Consider the following 8,439-nt stretch of genomic DNA (forward strand, 5'->3'; position numbering starts at 1 on the left):
TCTCTCAAGATCAAAGCAAACATCAATACAAACCAACACACAGGACGTAGGGTATTACGCGATCTAGCGGCCCGAACCTGTCTAAATCGTGTTCCTTGCGTCTCTATTGATTCCTTGATTCTTGACGACCCTTACCGCATAAAAGACCACCTAGGGTACCCCCTAGGCGGGTTGTCGGTCTAAAACACTGACACCTCGTATTTAGCTTTGTTGTTGGACACTTTCCAGAAGATTTGCAGGAAGTACTTGAGTTGTTCACCCTTGGGAGAAATGAAGAGTATGCGTGCACCAGCACCCTAAAGCTTGAGTGGTCCATCGAAATACATGACCTAGTGCTCTAGATGCTCTACTGGCATTGGTAGTTGATTCTCCCGCCAGTCTTCCATGAAATCAACTAGGTCCTGGGACTTGATTGCAGTCCTTGAGTTGAATTCCAAGGACAATGCTTTGAGTTCTACTGCCCACTTGGATATTCTTCTTGTTGCATCCCGATTGTGGAGAATTTCTCCCAGGGGGAAGTCAGTGATAATAGAGATCTTGTGCTCCTAGAAGTAATGTCGTAACTTGCATGAGGTGAGCAGTATCACGTACAGCAGCTTCTGGACTAGTGGATATCTAGTCTTGGAATCTAATAGCACCTTGCTTACGAAGTAGATGAGCCTCTGTACTTTGAATACATGGCCTGGTTCCGGTCTTTCAACCACAATCACCGTGCTAACAACATGAGTAATTGCGGCGATGTAAAGCAGCAAGTCTTCATTGGGGTTTGGTGCCATGAGGACCGGTGGCTTTGATAGGAAGTCCTTTAATTGTTGTAGGGCTTGATCTGCCTCCTCGGTCCACTGAAACTTGTCTTGTCACTTGAGTAGTTTGAAGAAGGCTAGGCCCCATTCTCCAAGCCTTGAGATGAATTTGTTGAGGGCCGCCATGCATCCAGTCAGCTTCTGAACGTCCTTGATGCCTGATGGGGCATGCATGTCGGTGATAGCGGAGATCTTCTCGGGGTTAGCTTCAATGCCTCGGAAACTAATGATGAACCTGAGTAGTTTCCTGAAGGGCACGCTGAAGATGCATTTTGTCGGAATAAGCTTCCATCGGAACTCTCGTAAACTTGCAAAAGTTTCTTCCAGATCTGCATTCAGGTCATCAGGATTTCTGGTCTTTACGACCACGTCATCCACAAATACCTCTATGTTGCGGTGTAGCTGTTTTCTTGAAGCACTCTTGGATTGCCTCTTGATACATAGTACCTGCGTTCTTCCACCATCAATAAGTACTTTAGTAAGTCTGGAGCCAGCGACAATCGGGTCCAGGAAGAGGAGATACCATCCTGGGTCTGAGAAACTAGTGTATTGGTCCTTCCCAGAGAAGGTAATTGGCACCTCGAATCATTTGAGGAACGTTGGCGTCGCAGGTTCAATGGACATTATCTCTTGAAGAGTGAGTTTCTGGGACCGCTTAGTTGCAGTACCCGAGGTTCCACCAAAGATGATATTGATGGTGTTGGATGGGTTCTGGAACTTGCCATTGTCACCATCGTCTTCATCTTCCTTGGGCTTGCCCTTGTCTTTGGTGCCGGATGGATGTGGCAAGTCCTTCATGAATCTTCATAGACTGAAACAGTCTATGGTAGAGTGCTTGTGGTATGGGTGCCATGGGCACTATTTCTTCAGGAGTTCATTGAACGAGGAGCTCCCTTGATTTTTGTCCCCTCTTTTCTTGGATGACTGCGACATTGCCGCAACAGTATTGTCTGGCTTTTGCTTGTGGTTGTGACCTCCCGAGTAGTTATTTCGGTTGTCATTGTTGGGGCGATCATTGTGGTTTTTTGTTGTTGCATTGGTCATTGTTCTGATTATTGTTGTTCTGGGCCTTGTTGCGATTGGACTCAAACCTTTCGATATCCTAGTCATCTTCATCTGTCCATGTCTATACCATGATCTTGAGAGATTTGACATCAGCGGGGCTTCTTCTGCCGAAGTCCTGGAACATCCGGGTGGAGACCATTTTGGAAGCAGTCCATAACGTCGCGCTCTGTGACATTCACGATTGTGACCTTGTCAAAAAAGCAACGTAAATAGCTCCACAGGGTCTCGCCTTCTTGTTGTTTAATTTGAGACTAGTCGATCTGATTGCTAGGACGCTGCATTGCCCCTACGTAGTTGTTGGTGAATGCTACCTTGAGGTCCTTCCATGAGTCAATGTAGTTATTATCCAATGATTCGAGCCATGTGAGTGGTGCTGCCTCCATGCAGATAGGGAAGTAGATGACTTTGGTGTCGTCGTTTCCCCCTAGCTGCTTGTACTGACAGTCAGTAGCACCGGAGCCAATGGACTGGGTCCTGCTTGCCATCCTACTTGGTGATAACTGGGGGTTTGAACTTTTTGGGTAGAGTGGTCCTCCTCACATGTCTTGAGAAGGCGGGGAACTCGTCGGTATCATTTCCTGGGTGTTCGACTTCTTGCTCGCACTTGCGGTGCTGTCCGTCGATCATGGTACGGGGGTCATGGCTGGTATTGATCTTATTGCAGAGGTCTTCTACTGGGCATTCAGGCTCTGGGTTAGCCCCACGATGGCCATGGCCTCCTGAGGGTCCTGCCCGACTACCTTCAGCTCCAGCTTTGCTTGGTCTGGCACCTCCGAGTTGACTTGGTCTAGACGAAGGGCTTCTATGGCTGCTGCCATGTTGACTTTACTGGGATGGGAAATGTTGGATTGGTTGTCTTGTGTACTTGTTTCGAGGCATCGCGCGGGTGATGAGATCAATAGATGCGACGGTAGCTAGGGGAATACGATGATGACGCGTTTGAACTGCTTCAAAGGTGTTATCCAGGTTCTGGATTGGTAATCCGCTACAAGGCGGCGGCGGCGCTCTGCTCTTGCGGCATTTCATACTCGTCGTTGAGTTCTTTGAGCTTCGATCTCTTCTTCGACAATGTTCGTGGTGAGTTCATCCTGCGAGACATCATCCGGGTGACGCTCATGTTGTGGGCTTCTGTCCCGTTGCTCTTCTTCTTCGTCCTCTTGTCCAATAATGATGGCGAAGAGTTCTCGCTCTAGAGAGTAGCTTCCCGAGTTTGAAGTGATGACCTTTGTGGTGTCGCCTTCCTCGTAGATGGGTGACAGAAGAGTTCCCTTCTGGTATGGGAGAGTGTTGAGGTAGGCGATGAGGCGTGAATCATCGTCTTTGGCAAGAGTGGGTGGTTTTATGTTGGGCCAGTAGACAAATCTGCCTTGAGAAATTGATGTGATTACCAGGCCCTACTGTGGACCTGATAAAGGAGTCTCCTCGTCCAGATCTGAGTAGTAGTTGAGGTCCTCTATTGTATCTCTACTGGATTGTGATCTGGCTAGGGTAGCAAGATAACTAGTCGTCATGTTGCAGAGTCCAAACGGGAATCTCTCGGGTGGTAGTCTGACTCGCAAAATGGCTTATGTTTGGCTCATGAAAGTCAATCCGACTAGCAGAAGAAGTCAAGTTGAACTCAGACTCGTCCCCCCAGCCTCTGACTAGGTCAGAAATTGAAAATTTGCTGAAATTCTTGACGAGATTCTCCAGAGCTTGGTGTTGGAGCTTTATGGTTTGCTGCTTCTTCTCCGGGGTCGATGCAATGCGGCGGTGGAAATTTCTAGTGCCGTCTGCAATGCAAACCCAGGAGCCAAAGATAAACATCGTGCCTGCTTCGAACGTGATGATTAGCTTGATGACGACTTGTGCTATCAAGTTCGCCAGTGGATTCACGGTGACTCCCCGTACCTAACGCGCTAGCTGTCGGTGTTTAAACCCGGCAACCTACCAAGGGGGGTGCATAAGGTAGTGTTTTGGTTAGTCGAGCTTGTCGAGATTAGGAACTCGAAGGTAAACACAAACACACAATTTAGACAGGTTTGAGCCGCTAGATTGCGTAATACCCTACGTCCTGTGTGGTGGTTGGATTGAATTGCTTTGGAGCGGGTCCCTGCCTCACCTTATATTGCTGGGGGTAGGGTTACAGGTCGGTTGGTTACAAGAATATTAGTCAGATACAACTAGAGGAGTTCTACTCTTATTACAATGAGTACTTTTCCTAATCCTTGACGAGCTCTAGTCTTTCCATGTAGACTATGCCGTCCTGCACCGTAGTCTCCATGTCAGATACGTCTCGGTGTCCAGCCCCATATTTAGGACTGTCCAAACCTTCTGGTGGGTTCATAGATATATGTACAACATTTAGTACTGGTTCCAGACCACGGCCAGTACTAAATTGCTCCATTTAGTACTGGTTAGGGCTTCCAACTGGTACTACAGCGGCCAAAATGGCGGGAGCTAAAAGTGCCCGCCTCCATCCATTTCCTTTCCCGCACGCACTATCTTTTATTTGATTATTTTTTCTGCATACTAAATGGAGTAAACTTTGGCAAGGTTGTCAGTATATATACGCTATAAAATGTTAACTAGAGTATATTACATATGAAATTCATCATACATATTATGTCTTACATTAATGAGATACTTATAACCTAGGATCGTCCACAGCAGTGTTAGTAGACATATTGGCGTTTCATTACAAAACAAATTCCAAAAATAATGACTAACTGTAAGTTACATACAACGGGTGATTGATACGCTAGTGATATCCGTCTAGGCATTTGTGTGATGTCCGGCTCATCGTATCGAAAGTTTTAATCTCCGAAGATAGTGGTACATGAAAATTACACCAATCAACCTTCATATCATTCACTAGTTCGACAAAAAAAATGCTAGAATTCTGGAACAAGACAATAAAGAATATATGTGTGTGTGTTGTGTGTGTGTGTATATATGATGAGGCTAAAATGCACCCAAGTGCATTCCGTATAACAAATGCACAGACCCTCCACGTCCCGCACGCCACCATGTCCATCTACTGAGAAAAGCCCATGCTCGTGCATGCAAGTGGAGGCAAACCAACCACATGATACCACCTCACAGCTCAACTCACCCACCAGCAAACATGCATGCATGCAGGGAACCTTTTCTTGATTCAAAATGAAAATATATGATATCTCCTAAACCGCAGATCTGTTTGAAGGAGGTTGTTGGAAAAAATACGCTTAACAAAATGAGATCCATGAAGGCTATATTTGATGAAGTTTTTTTTAAGTACGTAATTGCAATATGTTGTACTGTGAGTTGCAAGCACTTCTACAACATAATTGCAACTTGGTTGTAGCATATTTAGCAGTGGTTGCAACTAATTATAACCTAGTGTAACCTTGTTACTTCTTGTTGTAATTATTCACTACTCAGTTGCAACCCAGTTACTATTCTGATTGCAACCAGATATACTTCCAAATCCTACCGAATAGAATTGCAACTGGTTATCATGGGTTGCAACCGGTTACAACCTAATTGTTTCCCAGTTATTACTAGTTGCAACAAGTTACTGTCCGATTGCAAACCTAGTTAGTACTGGTTCGAACTCGTTACTATATAATCACTACTTGTTGCAACAAGTTACTACCACCCAATTGCAACTCCAGTTACTACTTATTGCAACTAGTTACTGCTCAGTTGCAACACATCTGCTGCTCTGGTTGCAACAGGATATGATTGCAACTCAGAATTGCAACTTGGCGTGGTTATAGTGATCAGATGCAGATAATACGCAGAGTTATAACTAGTTGCAACTCGGTTGTAGACAGAGTTGCAATCGGTAGTAAATAGATATGTAACTCGCTTAAACGATAAAAAAAAAACATATCCATATTAGATCCAGTTTTGTTAAGAATATTTTTTAAGTCAGATGCAACAAACGGTTTGTCAATCGGGGTTACGGTTTAGCAGAAAATTTATTTCAAAGATTCGAACATAAAAATTCTATGCATGCATGCATGCAGTGTGGTGGGATTGTGTGCTAGGTGGCTTTACGTGGTAGGTAAGATACAAATTAACATAGGAAGCACCCACCGCATGTTTGGTTGGGTGCGCTGGTTGCTCCAACCTGGTACACCCACCAGCCTGGGTGCATTCTATGTACAGGATGCACCCAGGTGTATTATAGCAAAACAATATATATATATAGTAGAGATAAAAACTTATCATAAATATTAACTAGAGTACATTACATATGAAATTCATTGTACATATTAAATTTTACAAAAATGAGATAATCATCCACATCATGTCTATTAATCATCGCAACATACAAACTACGATTAATATCGATGATCTTGATTCCTAAGAACCTATCGACATAATCTAGCGCATACATGTATGCACTATCCCTAGCCTTGTAGGGCATGTGGAATGTCTCTCCAAATATTCTCACTAAAGTCGTGGATGATGATAAGGTAATGTCAGCTTGCCAACCGCCACGTACTCAACCTAGGTCAGCTCTTGTGAATGTCCAGCCAATGTTCACCGGTACCTGACGTAGGACTTCTTTTAGACCTTGGTCGGTGTGCATGAAGCTATTATACAGTGCGTCCTTGAGTCAAATGGCAACCAACAAAAGTGTTAGTATACATATTGGCAAATCATTACAAAACAAAATTAAAAAATAATGACTAACTGTAAGTGACATACAATGAGTGATTGATACGCTGGTGATATCCATTTAGGCATTTGTGTGACGTCCGGCTCATCATATTCGAACGCTTTAATCTTCCCGTAATTGTAGTCTAAAAATACGTGATTTTTCTGATGTTCTATTTGGATCAGTGACTGCCTCACAGCACTACATGTGGCAACATGTGGTTGTTGTGTGGCAATAGAATTGACATGTATAATAATTGTTTGATGAAGTCTTTGATCTCGCATGCCTGATGTAGTCTTTGATCTCGCATGCCTGCAGTATTAATGGATAGAGAAACCACGTATCTTTCTTCTGTCAGACTCGTTTGTTCATGTACCACCTTAGGAGCTTGTTCAGTCACATTAGTTATTACTTGTCGTAACCAATCAATTGGTGAAACAATCTTCAATATAAATTATAAAAAAACATTAGTACGATGTAATGAGTAATAAAATCAGTATTAGAGTACAAAGGGCATAAGTACCATGCTTCGGCGTAAGTGCGGTTGTCTAATAGGCACGGGTCCGTGACCGACGAGCAAGGAAGCGCCAGCAGGCTGCGCTAGGGGATCCGGGGGAAACGATGGGACATATCGTTCAATGCTGCAATGTATCGGCATTTTATCCTACAAAATTTTATCAAATACATATCATTCACTAATTCAACAAAAAAGAACAATGCTTTATATATTGGATTCAGTGGAGTCAAGAATCCTATAATAATGGTAAAACATTATTTTCTCAAGCACTAATCTCAATGCGTCAGATCCCACCAGCTCTTTAGAATGTTCCTGTTCACCTCGGATTTCTTGACTAAAATCACATTGTTCATGCGAATTCCAAGTCTATGGAGAGCCACCTCCGCTCCTCCAGTACCAGAGAATAGTATAAGCATATTCATGCCATGTGTAGACACTGTTCTCTGGTATTTGAGGAGCGAAGGTGGTACATCCAATGCCGGTCCATCTGCATCATATTACGTGAAAAATGAACATAGAGCTTCGTATTAGATAAAAAGATTGATCAATATTAGGTTGGGAAAAATAGAGTAAATTAGTTTATAAATAAATTATTTCTCCTTATTATAAAATACTCTCCATTCTCGTCATTATAAAATACTCTCCATTCTAATAAATCAACAAGTACTCCATTTGTAACATAAAACTCATTCTAAAAAACGCTCAATTCTCCTCATTCTAAAATACTTTCCTCATTCTAAAAAACTCTCCTCATTCTAATAAATCAATAAGTACTCCATTTGTAACATAAAACTCAATCTAAAAAACTCTCCATTCTCCTCATTCTAATAAATCAACAAGTACTCCATTTGTAGCATAAAACTCATTCTAAAAAATGTTCCATTCTCCTCATTCTAAAATACTCTCCTTATTCTAATAAATCAACAACTACTCCATTAGTAACATAAAACTCATTGTATAAAATTCTTCATTCTTCTCATTCTAAAATACTCTCCTCATTCTAAAAAATTAACAAATATTCCATTTGTAACATAAAACTCAATCTAGAAAACTCTCCATTCTCCTCATCCTAGCTAACATACTCTCCATTCTAACTACAAAACTTAAAACATATATAGAATACTAAACATGAGAGGAGGGATCATGTTGCTAACATTTTCCTCCCCTAGGTCGAGTGAAGAAGAAGCCCAAGCTCTCAGTCAAATGGTTGAGCTCGGGCTCGGGGAGAAAGAAGCAGCTCATTTTATAGAGTTACCTTTAGTACCGGCTCGTGGGTCTGGCCAGTACTAAATGGTTGCATGTTAGTACCGGTTGAAGATACTAGCCGGTACTAACATGCATGAACACCATTTAGTATCAGCTCTACCCACACCAGCCGCACTACTAGAAAACCCCCCTTAGCTATGCTATAGTTGTAACGCATG

The sequence above is a fragment of the Setaria italica genome, chromosome III (assembly GCF_000263155.2).
Source record: "Setaria italica strain Yugu1 chromosome III, Setaria_italica_v2.0, whole genome shotgun sequence".
NCBI classification, from domain to species: Eukaryota; Viridiplantae; Streptophyta; class Magnoliopsida; order Poales; family Poaceae; genus Setaria; species Setaria italica.